At 38.3% G+C, this 18,669-nt stretch overlaps 1 protein-coding gene across 3 annotated transcripts in view; it reads left to right on the top strand.

Moving 5' to 3' along the window:
• Positions 1 to 2,663: 2,663 nt before the first annotated feature.
• The window catches only part of WDR33 (WD repeat domain 33), a 112,829-nt gene continuing 96,823 nt past the window's right edge, over positions 2,664 to 18,669 (top strand). Inside the window, exon 1 of one of the 3 annotated variants that reach the window (XM_027854737.1) lies at positions 2,664 to 2,853. The gene's annotated coding sequence lies outside the window, so the exon portion shown is untranslated. The remainder of the gene's footprint in view (positions 2,854 to 18,669) is intronic. The other 2 variants (XM_027854736.1, XM_027854735.1) reach the window with 2 other exon arrangements.

Genomic DNA, 18,669 nt, shown 5'->3' with positions numbered 1-18,669 from the left:
ATGTTTGGTGATGGATGATGTTCTTTTAATTATTATTTAGACCTAGCTTTCACCAGGCAGAGTCAAAGGAAAGAGTAAGATTCCCCAAGGCATTGTTAGTAAGGCTGTAAATATCAATAAAAACATTTTGTGCCCTTATGTCATAAACCCAAGATGTTTTTAACACTTTAATACAAATATTTACCAGACAATACAGAGGGAAGGAGCTCTCCCTTTGGGAGCGAGATAACTCAGCTCAATCAACAGAGAGTCCTGAATCTCACACTAAGGGAAACTCCCCAAAGTCTGTGCAGTAGAAAGCTACAGGTAGAGATATGATAAAGACTGCCAGCTTCTCTCAGGTCTTCCCAGAGTCTTTTACTTCAGCAACCTGAAGTTAGGCTAGCTTCTTCCATTTTCTCTCTGGAAACTGGAAACCCACTGTCAATCCAAGAAGGCTCTAGCTTGAAGGTCCCCAAAGTGAGGACTCAAAGGTGACTTGAGAAAACTGAAGCTCTTATTTCTCACCAACTTTATCTCCCCCAATAAGGAGAGAGTCCCATACCAATGGCTTTACGACAGCAGTTACACAAATATCCATCTAACTATAATGGTCTGTTATTGTTTGAGCTGGGCAGGAACGTTGTCTGGGAATAAAAATAGATGGTAATAGCACCTGATCCAAATTCTCCAGACTAAAAGAACTATATAATCATTGAACTGGAAGGAACCTTAAATATCATCTGGTCCAACTCCCTCATTTTTACAGATAAAAAAACTGAGGCCAAGAGTGATGAATGGCTTGCTCAATTTCATTTAGCAAGTTAGTGGTATAGAAAAGGCTGGAATTCAGGGCTCTTCTACTCTTTGCAGTGACTTCCTCAATGAATATGGATATGAATTTAACACTGGGTGGAATTTCCTTAGAGCTGTGTTTCTTAACTTTTTTTTGTGTGTCATGGACCCTCCCTGGCCCTTGGCCCCCCTTGCTGCAAACCCCCACCCCATCCCACCAGGACTCTTCAGAATATTTTTAAATAAACAAAGAACAAAGTGCTTGGGCTTACAAAGCAAACCAATTATGTTGAATTAGAGTGTGTAGACAGGAAGTCTTTGACAACATGTCATTCAGAGCCTGGCCTAATAATTACAATAATTTTGAAGTAGTGATGAGAGTAAATGATTGTTGAGATATCTATTCGTACAACTATACCGTGATACAAAAGTATCTGTGATTTCTATTGGTGATAAGTCACATGCATTCATAGTACTGTGGTTTATTGCCTACATTCATAATGGAAGGAAGTGAAAAATTTCAATTAGCAGTTAGGGAAAATAAAGATGCAATATTTTTCCCATCCAAATAGAGACCCCCTGAATTCTATTTTCAGGTTAAGAACCCCAGTCTTAGAGGGTTGGCAGGCATTTGTAGCCTGTGTGTCAGGTGGTAAGATGCATTTTGCAGCATCAGAAGAAAAGCGGGGAGAAGGCAAGTCAGGTAGTCTTTGAACCTTCATAATGATCTGCATATCATAGGAATTTGTTAGTCTAGCTTATTGCAAATCATCTCTCCTCAATGACCTCAACCATCACCCTGACAACCATTGTACCTTAGTCTCCTCTTTATCAAAACAGGAAAAATTGGTGCCCAAGGACAAAAGACCTAGGGCCCTGTAAATGGTAAGTCACTAACATTTATGAAGCTGATTATCTCATTTGGTTAGGGCATAATGATAACACAGGGCCCATAGTCACAACTGTTCTTTCTCCAGGTCTATTAGCTTTTCTGCGTTTCATAATCACAGACCACTTCTATATAACCTGTTACTGGTCACAGGGAGGGCCTGGCAAGAAAGTGTGAATGGTTCAAGCGAAGCCCCTATTCACTGCTGGAGCAACATTTAAAGTTCACCTCTGACTATTTTGGTGGTTCAAAAAACATCCCCTTTCACTTAAGGACGACAGCACATCATTAAGCATTCCTTTGCCCTGGCAGAGATTTTTAGCAGTTAACGACCAAAAGTCCAAAAATAGGTTTAAGCATACAATCAAAAATTTGAGAGGCCCAAGCAGCCTCCAAAGAAGTCTTCTGGTGCAAACCCTATGCGTTTGGGCAGATAAGTTATTATTATCAACATTTAACACAGCAAACAACTGAAGCCTGACCAGATTACTCAAGTCTTGGCCAGCTTAATTCCATAGATAACACAGGCAAATCTTAGAAGCCTTTCACAGTGTGACTGTGAAAACAGGCTCTGACACCCAGGTACGTACATGGTCCTGACCTGAGACCAGAGGAGAGTCCGAAAGGAAAAGATTATATAATCCAGAGAAGTTGTGTGAAAGCTGCATTTTGGTTAATGGTTTATTTTGGATGTACTTAAAGAAACCATCTAACCCTTTTGGATGGCAGATGATGCTTCAGAAAAGCGAATAAGCACTTCCTGTGTTAGTAAATTAGGGAGATTCGCATTTCCGGGTTTTTAAAAGGCACGCACCACTCCAGGCTAAGCTGTAACAAAGTGGAGCCAAAAACACCTCTGCAGATTTCAGAAAGCAGACGCGTCCTCACCTGTGCGCATGCTCTGATCAAGCCTCGAAGCTCGCTGCGCCTCTGGCCAGCAGAGTTCCGCCCAGCGCCCTCTGACCCTGAGGCGCACCAGGTGCGTGATGACGCAAAGGCGTGCGCTTGGTTGCTCAGAGGGGAAGATGGCGGCCAGCTTGGGCCGGTGAGGCGGTAACTCCTGTGGTGGGGGAGAGAGGGAGTGGAGGTGGCGGGAACGGGCCAGACGGCGGAGACCGCTAAGAGGGAGCCAAGGCCGAAGATCCCACCTTTAACTTGGGCGGAGGGGAGTCCAGCCCAGAGACTGGACGGTGAGTGCGGAGCCGGCGAGGGACGCGGGGCGGCGTGAGGCGGTGGCGGCTCCTTCTCCGCCATTTTCAGGCCCGGCCGTTGCGTGCTTCGGGGCCGGGAAGAGCCGCCGCCGCCACAGGCTGCCCCCGGGACCAGGACCGGGGCCGGGGGCAAGGACAAGAGTCGGGGGGAGGCTGCGGAAACCGCCGCCGTTGGGGATGCGGCCCCTGCCGCAGGAGGAGGCCGGGGGCGTGGAGGGCCCGGCGGGAGCGGGCCTTGGCCCAGGGCTGCAGGCGGGGGCTGGGCAGGCCCCCAGAAAACACCGAAGTTTGGTGGAGACAGGCGCCACCCCGCGATGCAGTGTCGGGGGTGCCCGCCGCGGGCATGGGGCTCGGAGGGGAGCCTCGTGGGCGTTGTGCGAGGCTCCTGGAGCCTCCGGCTGAGGGGTCTGGGACCGGAAAGCAACGTGTGTCATGATCAGCTCGTTCCGGGGGGAGGCCCTTGTCAGCTCTGCAGCGAAATCCATTTTTAGTCGAGCGTGTTGCTTTTTTAGAGGTGTTTGTCCTTTTTTAATTTTTTCTGCCTCTGTTCCTTATTCTAAACTGCAGACCGTGTATTGGTAGACTTAATATTACGGCCATAAGCCCAACCTTATACAAATTCCAAATGTTAGCCACTTGAGCTTTGTATTTGTAAGCTTTATCTCTCAAGGGTAATGCTGCTTCATTGGCAGCGGAGGGGGGGGGGCACACAATTGTGAAGCTGGATCCAGGAAAGCATGTGTTAAAAACCTCGAGAAAAAGAGCGTTTTTCTACAAATACTAGTTAACTGCTGGAGCCAGTGTCTTTACAAAAAATTGCAAAGAATATTTTGCTATTAAATCACTTTGAGATCAAATGAAGTTATTTGTAAAGCACTTAGCACAATGCCTGGCACATGATAGGCGTTATATAAATGCTTATTCTCTTCCCTCCTTTCCCCTATTATGATCATCTTTATAAATAAGGCATTTAAAAGGGAACTCTCGAGGTCCCCAGGGTGTTTTTTTTTTTGCTATCATAGATCGATCTTATAATCTGTTGCTTTAGGCATAATTTTTTAAAAAAATATTTAATTCGGTTTTTAAAAACATCACTGTCAAATACTCCTTCACATTAGAACTCTCCTTTATAACAAGTACAAAACTATAATGCCATATCCTACTTGCCTCACCATAATAAGCCATGACAAACAATTCCAATAGTTTGAATTTGAAATAAAGGAAAGGGTACACTAGAGACTGGATGTTCAGGAGAGAAGTCTTTAGTTAGCACTAAAATTGATTGATAAATATTAAGATATTGATGAAATTAGAAATATGCTGTATTTTTCATGAACTTCCTCAGAGTTTAGGAATTTTACCCATGCCTTTTAAGTAGTTTTATCAGGTAGGGCAGGAACTCCGTTGGGGGTAGTCTGAAAGGGAAGACACTAAGATGAAGGAGAATTGGGAAGGAATATCGCCTTTTCTAACACTGAGATCTTATCAAATTTTAATTTTGTCACTTGGAATGGCAAAAGGTTTTTTTCTCAATTATATTTCATTGCAGTGAGTAGCCTCAGATCACCATTGAGCTTCCTGGTCAAATTTCTAAAGTTTAACTGTGGGGAAGAATCAAGTTAGTTTCCTACCAACACAGCTCATCTCCTGGACAGGAGTTGTTTGACTTAGCTCTCTGGCGAAGCTCTGGTTGTGGAAGAAAGGCTGCACTTGTATTGATGGATTTAGTACACTAGAAAACCTAACTCAGATTGATGTCATCTTCCTTGTCCCTGAAGTATTTTATAAATTTTATAGTGAAGTGAGGGATTAACTAAATGGAGGTTTTGTAGGATACTGTTTATATATTATTTGAACCTGATAGCTTAATCAACAAATATTTGAATGCTTTGTGCTAAGTCCTGTGGGTGACTTGATGATGTTCAGATATAGCCCATACCAATATACCAATATACCATATATGAAACAATTAGAAAGGAAATATGATAAAATCAGTTATGTGATGGCAGTCGTAATTGTGGTATTTTGCAGAAAGACATGATGGGTTATATATAGTTTCTGAGGAAGGTTTCATGGAGGAGATGTGACTTAAATACAGTCTTGAAAGGTAGAAAGAATTTGAATCTTAAAGAAGAGGAAAGGAAAATACATTCCAGGTAGGGGAAATAGTTTGGACATCATATGTCTAAGAGGTAGGCTGTATGGAGCTTTTGTGTTGGAAAGTAGTGGGAAATGAGGAATTAGGTTTATGCTTGATTTGGTAGGTTGTAGGGAGCTACTGTCTATAGGATTAATTTCTGATTTTATAGGCTTGCTTTCTCCCTCCCCTCAGATTTTTTCCCTCATTCACCTTATCCTTCCTGCCTCAGCTTTTGTTCTTGGACTTGTTCCCAAGTAAGAGGCATATCCTACCTTCTTTTGTCAGGCTAAGTTCTACCCATCTTTCAGGTTGCTGCTTGAGTATTTCCTACATAAGACAATTTATTATAGTGCATCCTGTATAATAAATGGATAATACAAAGGTACAGTTAAAAGTTGGTTTGAAAAACAATGGTATGAAACGGAGAAAGCCAGCTTCAGTTAGTTAGCCTTGGGTTCAAGATTTGAACCTGAAGTTCAAAGTTTGAATATTGACTGGGCAGCAGTGCCAGTATCCCAGCCAATTCCTAAGACAGTAAGTTGCCAGAAGAATTTATTTGCATCGGTGGAGGGAATTGCCTTAATTGGGAACTCCCTGAAACAATGAAATCATGTTTGGTTTGGAACCCCCCCCCCATCCTATAAGAAACAGTTTTCTTTCAGGCATAAGTCTAATTATTAAAACTTGGATCCAGGAATTTCCAGTATTAGTGTAGCAATAAAAAGGTTTTTGAGATCTTTCTTGATGAAGATTTAGGTTTGGAGTCATGCTGCTACTCTTAAGGGCCTGTAATATTTTAAATTTGTGACTTTCATGTTTCTTATCATTTCTATTCTGTGTATATTATCTGGGTAGGTCTTTTTGCAATAATTAAAACTGAATGTAACTAATACTGCTTTTTTTATCTTTAGTGACATCTTCAAAATATTTGAATTTATTTCAGTATTTTAAAATTTCATTTCAAACATTTAGAACAAAAATAGCCTAACTAGAACTGTAACATCAGCAGGCACTTTATTGAATACATTATATACTTAGGTTTTAGGTCAGTGCAAGATGATGGGATGGATCACGTAAAGATGGGTGTATGTACCAATTTGTTGAGTATGGATTTTCTAGTAGTCAAGTTAGTAGGTATTTATTAAGTGCTTATTATGTGCCAGGCACTGTGCTAAGTATTGAGGATAAAAAGAAAAGTAAAAGATAGTCCCTTTTCTCAGGGAGCTTTCAGTCTAATGAGGGAAACAGAATTGTACAGACAAAATATATACAAGATAAACGAGATAGTTATCAGAGGAAAGGCAGCATTAAGGGGGATTGGCAAAGATTTCTTGCAGAAGGTGGGATTTTAATTTTTTAATTATTTTTTTATTTTTAGGCAGTTGAGGTTAAGTGACTTGCCCAGGGTCACACAGCTAGTAAATGTTATGTGTCTGAGGCTGGATTTGAACTCAGGTCCTCTTGACTTCAGGGTTCCACTGCGCTACCTAGCTGCCCCAGAAGATGGGATTTTAGCTGAGACTTGAAGGGAGCTAGGAAAGCTAGGAGGCCAAGATGAGGAGGGAATGAGTTTCAGCTATGGGGGACAGCTGATGAAAATAGCTGAGGTAGAAAACTTCAAAGGTAGGAAGAAGCCAGGTTATGGAGGACTTTACAATCCAAACAATATTTTCTGTTTGATCCTGGAGTTGATTGAATATGGGGGGTGGGGGGAAGAGGTGACATGGTCAAACGTGTACTTTAGGAAGATCTGTTTGACGGATGAGTGGAGAGTGGACTGGAGTGGGAAAAGACTTAAAGCATGGAGAATAACCAGCAGTTTATTGCAGTAATCCAAGTTTGAGGTTATAAGGGTCTGAACACCAGGGTGTTGGCTAGTTCATCAAAGGAACTGTGAAGGAATGGTCAAATAGGTAGGAGGAGAACCTGGAGAAAACAATGTCATGAAAAACTAGAGAGAAAAAAGTATACAGGAGAAGAGGGTGGTCAACAATGTGAAAGACTGCAGAATAGTCAATGAAGGATAAGGATTAGAAAGGGCCATTGGATTTGGCAGTTAAGAGATAATTGTTAAGTTTGGAGAGAGCAATTTCACTTGAGTGATGAAGTCAAAGCCAGACTGCTTGACTTAAGAATAGAGTAAAAGGAAAGGAAGTGGAGGCATTGATTACAGATAGCCTTCTTTTGGAAGGGAGAAATCTAGCCAGAAAAGGGAGAAGGAGAAGTCGGATGATAGCTGGCAGGCATGAATGGGTCAACTGAGAGTTTTTTGAGAGTAGGGGAGACATGGGTGTGTTTGTAGGCAATAAGGAAGCAACTGGTAGGCAGGGAGAGATTGAAGGTAAGTGAATGGGTATGAGACGGGAGGTAATCTGTTAGAAAAAAATGGGATGGAATGGGATTAGTTGTTTGTCTTGAGGGGTTAGCTTTGGCATGGAGAAGGACCACCTCTTTGTGTGAAACATGGGTAAAGGAGAAGAAAATGGCAGAAGGCATGTTAGTGGTAGAGTGATGAGAAGGGAGTGGAGAAGAGGGAGCTCATAGTGAATGGCCTCAATTTTTTTAGTAAAATATGAGTCAAGGTCAGCTGAGAGAAACCTTCCTCATGGGGGAGCCATGGGAAAGGTTTGAGAAGTGACAAAAGGGTTGAAAATCCACCTTGATGAATAGGTTAATGAATCCATTAGGGAGATTTAAAAGGATTGCCTTGCTCTTGTGAGGACCTAGTTGAGATAAGGTAACATAAATTTGTATGAGGCATCTAGGTGGCTCAGTGGATAGGTAACACTGGTCCTGGAGTCAGAAAGACCTGAGTTTAAATCTGACCTCACACACTTAATAGCTATGTGACCCTGGGCAAGACACTTTACCTCTGTTTGTCTTAATTTAAGCCCCTGAAGAAGGAAATGAGTGGCAAACCAATCCAATATCTTTTGCTAGGAAAACCCTATGGACAGCTTTGGTGTGATAAGGGTCTTGAAGAGTTGGACACAGTTGAAAAACAATACAAATTTGTAGTGGACCTAGTCAGCATGGTTTTTTGCCAGCTTCGTTCAGCAGTACTTGTGTAGGGGTGGAGGCAGGGCAGGGTATGATGAGAGTAATACAGGGCTGTGGCTTGGTGGGATATTTTACACTAAAAAGTGTGAAATATCAGCTTTAAATTATGCTAACCTCAAGATTCCTTAAATTACTTCATTTTCAGTTAAGTTCATATGTACTAGATAATTAACTTCACACTAGACTTCATGTCCTCACTGCTAACCTAATCACCCAAGAACAATTGAATTCTGGTTTGATAGAACTAGTTATTAAGATGATTATGGGGGCAGCTAGGTGGCCCAGTGGATAGAGCACCACCCTGGATGCAGGAGGACCTGAGTTCAAATCTGGCCTCAGACACATAACACTAACTAGCTGTGTGACCTTGGGCAAGTCACTTAACCCCATTGCCTAGCCTCCCCCAAAAAAAGAAGGTGATTATGGATATCAGTGGAGTCACACTGTAATAGAAATGGGGGCCATTAACTGTACATAAAGATTCCTGCAGGCTGCATATTGACTTATTTTTGAAAATGTAATATTCTCTATTTTATTGTATTTTTATTTATTTTGTTAAATATTTCCCTCTTACATTTTAATCTGAGTTTGGCAGCATGTTTGACACCTGATGTACATAGTTCTCACATAGACTTAATTACTAATTTTTTTTTTTTTGGCAAGGCAATTGGGGTTAAGTGACTTGCCCAGGGTCACACAGGTAGTAAGTATCAAATGTCTGGTCTGGAACCAGATTTGAACTCGAGTCCTCCTGACTTTAGGGCTGGTGCTCTATCCACTTCGCCACCTCGCTGCCCCAGACTTAATTACTATTGAAAAACTAGGAAATTGAGGGTAGAGTAGATTTACCCTTAGGCAAAACTGGATAAATTTTTTTAAAAATTTATTTTCAGTTCTAGATTCTTTCTCTACCCCCTTATCGCTTATTGAGAAGGCAAGAAGGCAAAAACTTGATAAATTTTGAAGATGTTTTCTGATCACAAGTTACTAAAAAGGTGTGACCTTAAGGTAATTTCTAGACCAATTTCAATACTGGTTTTTTAGACTACATCTTTAAAAAATTCATAATTTTTTTTTTCTTTCTCATCTCTTAATTGTGAGGGAGGGCCTTAGACTAGTACTCTATGGTCACTTTCATCTCTATGATCTATGATCATAATCTTATTTCATAGTATTTCTCTTCACATATTCCGTCCCAGTCAAACGGGTCTGCCAGCTCTGTCCCTCTGGTCTGCTGCTGTATAAGTGATTCCCTGTGTCTGGTTTATTGTACTTGGTTAACACCTTGAGCTCTAGAATCTCTACCTTTCTTCAGAAGACAGCTCAGGTATCATAAAAGGCCCTCTTAATTTTCTTCCCCTCGCCAATTATCTTTGCTTTCTTAGATGTGAAATTTTGTATATCTGTGTTACCAATACAATAGCTTTTCAAGGACAAGGACTAAGTTTTTTGGTTTGTTTTTGTTTTTTGGTAGCCCCAGAACCTTTCACAGTGCCTTAATAAATAAATGTTGGTTTGATTTAATGGTTCTGTGAAATGCTTTATATTTAGACATTTAGGTAAAGTTGCTTTTTTCCTAAGTTTCAGTATTGATTTCATTCACTGTATTGAGAAACAACCCCTTTTTTGACCTTTAAATATTTAGTTTGAAATCATGTAACAATTTCAGATTATTCAATAATTTAATGTAAGGAATTAGTTTGTACTTTAAAGTTATGGTGAAATGTAAACATTTTGGAAATGTCACTAAATTTTAAACAGTATGACAAAGAATATTCTACTGAAGTACTCTTTTCTGCGAGGTTTCATTTTAGTGTGGAGGTGACTTGGATTCCCAAAGATGGTGGATTGTAAGTTCTGGTTAGGCCTTAATCACCTGGAAAGGCTTTGAGTATAGGTCCTGTGATAGATTGTATGTCTGTTATCTGAAGTTCAGAGAGGCTCAGGATTGGTCAGTGAAGAATTTTTAGGCTTCAGCAGCTGGTTGCTGAGGTTGGGGGAGTATCCCTACTGACCAAAATTATGCATCTATGAGTTACATGAAATATGAAAAAAGAATATTGTGCATTTAATTTTTTATCAAGCTTAACTTTTCCACAGAAGTCATAAGAAGTATGGGAAACGTGTGTGTGTGTGTGTGTGTGTGTGTGTGTGTATGTGTATACCTATATCTATTTTAGTATGTATATTTTGAAAATAAAAGAGGAATGTGTACACTTATAAATTACCTAGCAGATGGACAAATATGGTATTCTGTTTTGTCAAAAAATGTTTAAATAACATTATTAAAATTCTTGTTTGTCTAAGTAATTAGGCCATAGTTAAAAAATTTTTTTTACAGTGAATATTTGCTTTTAAAAATAAGCAAATTTAGGATATATATTTAAAAATAACTTTGATTTCTGTGTTTTTTTGGTCACTGAAGAGTGAAGAGCATAAGCTGTGGTCATAAACATTAGTATGAACTATTCTTTACCTGCTAGTTAGGAAGGTTTATATTTAGGAATCCAAAAGCTTTCATTATGTAAGAAGTTGTTTCATATGCCTGTTCTATAGATTCTGTCCATTTCCAGCATTTAGTAAATTTAACTACTATTTTGGAAGGCATGAGATGCATGAAGTAGTAAAAAGCACTGCATCAGAGGTATAGAAGATTTAGATTTTTCACTTCAGTATGCTGTAGCTTTTCTATGGTGTTGCTGTTAAATGTTACCATAATAATTCTGTAGCTTACAACATGTGTATTTTCTTGCCCAGGGGAAAAGAGCCAACTTACACTAGTGCAGACTGTTTGGTTGGTATGGTATAAGCATTAAACCTGTGCATGCTGGCTACTTTTCATAGGCTTTTAGGGATTTGGTAGGGAGCATTGACAAAGTGCCAGTAATAGCCCTCCCTGGAAATCATTCCAAATGGACATTGTGAGAAAAGTAAGACGTGGAAATTTGCCAAAATCCTTTGTTATACTATAGAATTCAGTAGGAGATTTTGTTGAGGGGGGCAAGTTTATATTTAAACTTCATTGTCTGAACTTATAAGCCTTTCAAAACTAAAAGGTGGCCACTTAGAACATGGAAGGATAATTTTATAACAAGTCTTCAATGTGTTTGGAAAAGACTTGTACACTCTAGTCTTTGGAAAAGTAGGAGAGCATAGGCAAATAACAAAGAGCTTTAATATATAAGATAAGTAAAAACTGGTGCTATAAAGTATTTTAAAGTTTTACAATTAAAAACTTAAAACTTTTTGAAAATGATTTTTTGAATGTTGAATTTGTGGTTATTCCTTTCAGCGAATTTATTTTGAAAAAGTATCTGAAATTCATTTTTACAGTTGCTTGCTATTCCTTTGTTAATAGGCATCTGGAATTACTTAAGAATGATGAATTTTGATACTTCAGTGCAGTGAATACAAATTAAATCCCAATTACTATATTAAAATAGTATACTGAAGTACAAACACCACTGGACTAGGACTCAGAAGATCGGGTTACATATAGCCTTTGCTCTGATGCTCATTAGTTGTATGGCCGAAGAAAAATCACTTTTCTCAGGGCCTTACAGGAGTTTGTCTGATTTTGATACACAAAAATTATGGGGCAGCTAGGTGGCGCAGTGGATTGAGCACCGGCCCTGAAGTCAGGAGGAGCTGAGTTCAAATCCAGCCTCAGACCAAACACTTGAAACTTATTAGCTGTGTGACCCTGGGCAAGTCACTTGACCCCAATTGCCTAAAAAAAGAAAAAAAAAAGGTACACAAAAATTAAAAGGCCTTAAATGTTTCCTTGTAAATTTGTTTTTTTAGTTTGGGTACATTTGGTGTTAAACAGTCTCTAATATCGTTGACACCTTTTTTTCATCTCTAATGACAGCATTTAATTCCAGGTAAGGTGAAGAAACTAGACTCTAAGGGCCAATCTTATTTAAAAAATTCTTTTAAGACACTTCCCCCAAGCCTAATCTAATGCCCTCTGACTCAAAATAGTGAAAGCATCCTCTGTAAGTATTTTAGGTGAAACTTGGGTTGGTCTTTCGTAGGATTAATATTTTTGAAACATGTCATATTATTCTTTTTGTTCCTGGCATGATTTTATAATTGACTAAGAGAGCCAGTAGAACCAGAGGGATACCCTAAATGTCTCATTAAAAGTAGCAATTCTTTTTCTGTTCTGGTCACATTCCTTTTGGAATGTTTGCAGGAATTGTTTCAAAGGCTTTCAATTTTATAACATCCTCTTTATAGTCTGTTAAATTCCAGTTGCAAGCTGGGTGGTAAGCCAGTTATTTGTCATATTTAACTGTTGATGAAAAGGTGAACTACTTAGAGTCTCTTGGTAAAAATATTTCCCAGTTTTCATATATGTACACATTCCATGCAAGTCATAGAATTTAGAACTAGAGATAAGGAAATGAGGTTCAGTGAGTTAACCTTAATTGCTTCACAGTTATAATTGGTTAACGGTAGAGTTAAAACTAGAAGACAAGGTCTTCTGACTAGTCTTTTGACAATCCAGTGTTCTTTCAACTATATTAAACTAAATTAAGAAAGTATTTTTTTAAATAATATTACTTGAATCTCTTTTGGAGTTTGTCTTCAGATGACACCTAGCCTTGCAGCTGTTCTAATTTTAGCTGAAATTCAAATAACTTGTAATAAAATACACAGATCAGATTTTATTACAACAGAAATTTGGTACTTTAATGGACTTACACCTGGAGCTTTTGAAGTATTTTAATTTTAGTCAATGTTCTGTTGTGTTGGTAAGTGACTTCTAGAACCTTGATCAAGGGCTTTGGCTGAAACTTAGGAGGTACTTTTCCTCATCCTTGTTTCATACTTTGTTAAATTTTTTTTTTCTGTTATACGTTAAGATTACAGTAGAATGCTTTTCTTCCTGGGACAGGTGTGTATATCCCAGGAATTAGGAGCACTAAAAAAATTAGCCAATAAGGTACCAGTGATTTGGGACTAGTAGAGACTTTTTCGGTAGAGGCAAAAAAAGAGAGTAATTAGGAATTTGAACGGCTTGTAGTTAGGGCTGTTATTTCTTTAGTCCGGAAATAATAGGTTTTGAGTTGCAGCTTTAATGGGTTTAGCCCTCTACTCTCAACCAAACTCCCAATCATCTCATTTTACTCATATTTTACTCATATCTCATATGCTCATATTTGTTTAATATTCAGGTATAAGAACATTTTATGTAATTACACAGAGAATTTTGACAGGTACATGGGAAAGGCTGTGTAGGCAGAGTACCTGTCTTTGAGTCAGGATGACTTGGATTCGAATACAACATTTGACACATAATACTGACTTTTTGACTCTGGGCACATCACTTCATCTCTCAGTGACAAGGCACTTACTTGTAAGGTTCAAAGTTGTAAGTTTCAAAACAGTTGCAGATCTACACTGGTAGAGGGAACGCCCTACACCAATGAAATCACAGTTCTGAACTGCCTTTTTGTCTTGCTGTCTGTGTCCCGTTTCCCCACCTCCCAAACCCAGGAAAAAAAAATTTAGATGATGGGAAAATTTGGTTGGGATGCTCTGCGGAAAAAAAACGTTGATAGTTACCCTTACTGAAATTCACTTGGCATACTACTGTCAGACCAGTCTTTGTAAGATTTTGGCCTTTCCCTTCACTGTTCAAAACCTTTCTCTTTTCATAGTCTAATAGAGGGTTTAGATCTTGAAGGGATCTTAGAGATCATCTAGTTTAGAGGTGCAAAACTGACTAAACCAGATTAAAAAAGAATTGGGAAGTGTTTAATAAATAAAAATACAATCAACATAGATAATGTTGATTAGTGGTTTTAGTCAATAAGCAGCCCATGGGGATCCTCCATTTCTTTCTGAGTTTAACACCGCTGATCTACTTTATTCCCTCATTTTACTTTTAAGAAAATTGAGGGTCTGAATCGTTGTATAAAGTTCAAAACTGTTAACCTGGCATTTAAAGTTCTCCAAAATGTGCTTGTGGACAAGAGTGACTCTTGAAAGCCTCTCTACTTGAACATAAGCAAACCCCTTAGCCAGATATAAATATTTCATTAGGAGTCTTCTAGATTTTAGCTCAACATACAGATTTTACAAAAGAAAACCTTTAATAAATATGGGTTGTACCTTATCTGGGCAAATAGCCAATATTGTCCCTTGATCCAATTCTAGTAGAACCCATTTCTTCTGATAAGAGTTGACCACACATTAGGCCAAGGAGTCAGATTTGAACTTTTAAAATTTATAATACTTTTTTCTTTGTTCCAATGATATGCTTTCCCTTTGTGCCAGAATTATGACATCACTATTGAGCTGCTTATTTCTCTACCTTGAGTCTGTTCTGTCCCTCTCTCTTTAATTCTTTAGAGAGAGCATAGATAATACCCATCAGTCAAGCTATGTTTTAACAGACATTTAGTATATATTCTGTTCAGTCTGGAAGCTGAGAGTAGGATATTTTGACATGAGTTTTGCAACCCAGATAACCTTTTCTCCACTATTTAAAATGTACCATATCAAATAAGGTTTGGATTCGGTTCAATGAATATTTTTTAAAGATGTGCCATGAGGCTGAAGTGGATACAAAGATGAGTGACAAGGTTTTTGTCCTCTCTGAATTTATAATATGGTAAGAGAGATAAATTGTAATTATTAGCTTGAAAAGTCAAGTCCTGTTCCACATTTCTTCTGAATTTCTTGTCAGAGAAACAGCACGTATCAAACAAAACATGTTCCCCTGTTAAATACCACCTTTATATTGAGATCGTTAGTTGTTTTAGCCAAACGGACAACTGACAATTTGAAATACAGAATATTAAAACTGAGTCTAAAACCAGTAGACAAATGAAGAAGATATATTTTTAACAGTGGTAAAACTCAAAGGATTATTGTCCTAATGAGTACCTTACAGAAGTTTCAAAGCAAGCATTCAGAATCAATGCTGTTAAAGTATAAAATTTGAATGGGAACAATATATACTGTTCTTTGTTATCTAGAGGCTTATTTGTATTGAGAGTTCTAAATTTCTTATTAGCTTTTAGATACCACAATATTTGCTACTAGATATATAGAAATATTCCACAGTTTATGACTTCAGTAAATTCCGCTATATCCTCAAACTTTTCAGCTAATGTTCTTTTCAACTCTTTGCTTTAACTTGTTCACCTGGCCTTTGCTTCTTTATTCCTTCCATTTTTTCCTATTCCATCCAGTCCCCCTTCAGACACACATACACCCAGTCAAGAGAAGTGCACTTATTTCTACTTCCAGATCTCTACTTTGATTCCAGTTCTTTAATGCTACAAAACTGTTGATATAAATGTTTATGTACTGTATATGGAACCTTTCTTTTTATCATTGACCTCCTTAAGGTGTATGCCTGGCAATAGGATCTCTGGGTCAAAGTGTATGGACTGGGATCTTTGGTCCCTTGATCTATAGCCTTTTTTTGGGGGGGGGGGCGAGGCAATTGGGGTTAAGTGACTTTCCCAGAGTCACACAGCTAGTAAATGTCTGGTCTGAGACTGCATTTGAATTCAGGTCCGCCTGACTCCAGGGTCAATGCTCCATCCACTGCACCACGTAGCTGACCCCATAGCTATTCTTTTAATCTAGTGATTTGCAAACTTTGTTGATTATACACTCCTATAAGTAAACATTTTCCAGCATGTACCTCAAAGTATGTATTTATTTATTTAAAAATTTAAATACTACTTATCACTACACTATTTATCACTATACTAATTAATTATACGTGTTATATATTTTATACAAAAATGAGGAAGTTTAGAACAGAAGTGGTTTGGAGAGGAAAGTAATGTCATTAGATTTGGGATTCAGATTAAAGCCTAGCCATACTTTCTAATACTGTGTTGAACTCACTAAAGGTCGGAGGAGGGTGGCAAGGCTCTTACCAGTTACTGCCTGGAATGCAGTCTGCTCTTCAAGGGATACTTGTCATAGCCACAAGGTGATCTAAGGGGAAAGGATGGGTATGCTTGGAATGAGGGAAGATTTTCCCAGTGGCATCTGCACAGTTGCTGCTGTGGGTGCTTTGGTGACTGGTTATAACTGTTTTGTTTTGTTTTCTTTTTTTTAAATTTTGGAGGCAATGGGGGTTAAGTAACTTGCCCAGGGTCACATACCTAGCTAGTGTCTGAGCTTGGATTTGAGCTCAGGTCCTCGCTGACTCTGGGACTGGTGCTCTATCCACTACGCCATCTAGCTGTCCCTGGACTGTTTTGAGAGATACATTCCTGATTCAGAAGAGAGAGAGATTAGGAGCTTACACATGGGGAAGGATGAGTCAGAACGGGGGTGAGGAGAGTGTTAAAGGGGATAAGGATAGGGGTAGTTATGTTGGAGGTAAGCCTCATGGTTGACTGTGATAGTCCTAATCTGTGCCCGCAATTATTTGTCTATTTATTCATCCTTGATACCATAATTTCCCCCTACTTTTTATTACCCCAGAATCCTTTGTTCTCAGGATTTTCCTGTTTCTGACCTGTTGAGCTTTGAATAAACTAATAATTAGTTCCTGGTATACTAAACTACTATCAAGTTATCATTCACCAAACTACTAAAATACGGTATATACAACCGCAACTGAAATGGCTTTCTTTACCCTTATTTTATTGCTTTAGAATTTCTTTCTCCAGAATGACTGTTTTAGACCTTTTGAGTATGTTTTTGTTCATCTTTTTTATTTTAATATTGTCTATATCAGAAGTGTCAAACATGAGGCCATCATTTGACCCACAATACTCCTAATACTTTAGAAACCAGATTAAAATATAATTAGGAAATAGTTAACAAAATAAAAAATAAAACAAAATATAGATAATATATTTCAAAACTAATTCAATATATGGCCTACAGATAAGTGGCCCTCCTTTCTATTTGAGTTTGACTCAGATTATCCCTCCTCCCATTCCTTTCCATCCCCCCTCCAGGAGGCCTATGTCTTTATAAGGAAATTATAAAAAAAGAAAAGAAAGGAAAAAATTCACCAAAACAGATTAATACATTGAAAAACTGTATTAGTGTATTGAAGTATATTGAAAATCCAGTTTTCCATAACCATGGATCCTCTACCTCTGCAAAGAAATGAAGGGAGTTACTTATTTTAACTTTACTTTGGAACCAAGCTTGTTCTTTATAAATTTTCAGCATTTTTTGTTGTATTCATTGTGCATATTTATGTTGTTGTACTCTTTGTGCATATTGTTTTCCTGGTTCTGCTTAATTCAGTTTGTAGCAGTGTATGTAAGTCATTCCATAGTTCTATGTATTTGATATGTCCATTATGTCTTATAGCACAGTAATATTTCATTACATTCATATACTACAATTTGTTTAGCTATTCACCAATTAGTGGACATAGACTTTATTTCTAGTTCTTTGCTACTACAAAAAGTGCTGCTGTATGGATGTTTTTGGAGCCTTTTGTCATTGAACTCCTTGGTATATGCCTAACAGTGGAATCTGTGAGTTAAAGGTTATGGACGTTTTAGCCACTTTATTTTTATAATTTCATCCTGCTTTCCAAAACAGTTATTCTAATTCACAGCTCTGTACAGCTGTGCATTAGTATAGCTGTTTTTCCATAACCCTCCAATCTTGACTATTCCCATCTTTTGTCATCGTTGCCAGTTTGCAGTACGTGAAGAGAAACCTAAAAATTGTTTTATTTTAATTTCTCTTATTAATTATGTGGAGCATTCTTGCTTATGATTGTTAATAATTTGTGATTCTTTTGAGAACTGTTCATATCTTTTGACCTCATATTTATTGCTGGAATGGCTTTTGGTCTGATGTTTCCAGTAGAGTGTAAACTCCTTGAGGGGATAGACTATTATTTCCCCTTGTTCCTTAGGCAGATTGTTATAGCTGACACTTATAGGTACATAATAAATTCTTGTAGGTTTCTCTTTAATTTTCTTTTTATTATGAATTTGAATATTTTATTGATTTGACTTAATTTTACTGAGAATATTGAGGTTATCTGATCTCAACTCTGTTAGTTCTTCTCTTCCATTCTTCAAAGCTTTTCACCATCATTTCACACTCTGTACTAGACACAGGTTTACTATTTACTGAGACTCATCCTTCTATCTATCCTTAATTCCTTTCTCTTCTAACCTATCAAGGGCATTGTTCTAGTAGTCTTCCCCACCGTTTTAGATTTCTCCCATCTGCCTACAAATATGAGTATCTCCCCAATCCTCAAGCACTTTCCTTCCCCTTCTTTGCTACCCAGCTACTAAACCATTTCTGTTCTTTATACTTAGAAACTTTTTGAGAATTAGAAAAGATACCTTAAGGCCTGGCTAGTCCAGCTGTTAATAATTGAATATTTATTAATTACCTACTGTGTGTCAACCCATCAGAGACCTTATTGCAGCAGTCTTTTTTGTTTAATGTTTCTTTCTCCCTTTTTAGAAGGTGGAACTTGAGTTGTTTTTTGAAAAAGATGGAATTCTTAGAGACGGAAGCGAGGAAGGAGTGCATCCTAGAACTGAAGACCCACATGAACTAAGGTGGTATCTTGTGGGAATAGATAGCAGGGGATAGATGGATGGTGGAGATGTAGTGGAGGT

The sequence above is a fragment of the Vombatus ursinus genome, unplaced genomic scaffold (genome assembly GCF_900497805.2).
Source record: "Vombatus ursinus unplaced genomic scaffold, bare-nosed wombat genome assembly UNPS02010548.1, whole genome shotgun sequence".
Lineage (NCBI taxonomy): Eukaryota > Metazoa > Chordata > Mammalia > Diprotodontia > Vombatidae > Vombatus > Vombatus ursinus.
This window is presented reverse-complemented; position numbering and strand designations above follow the sequence as displayed.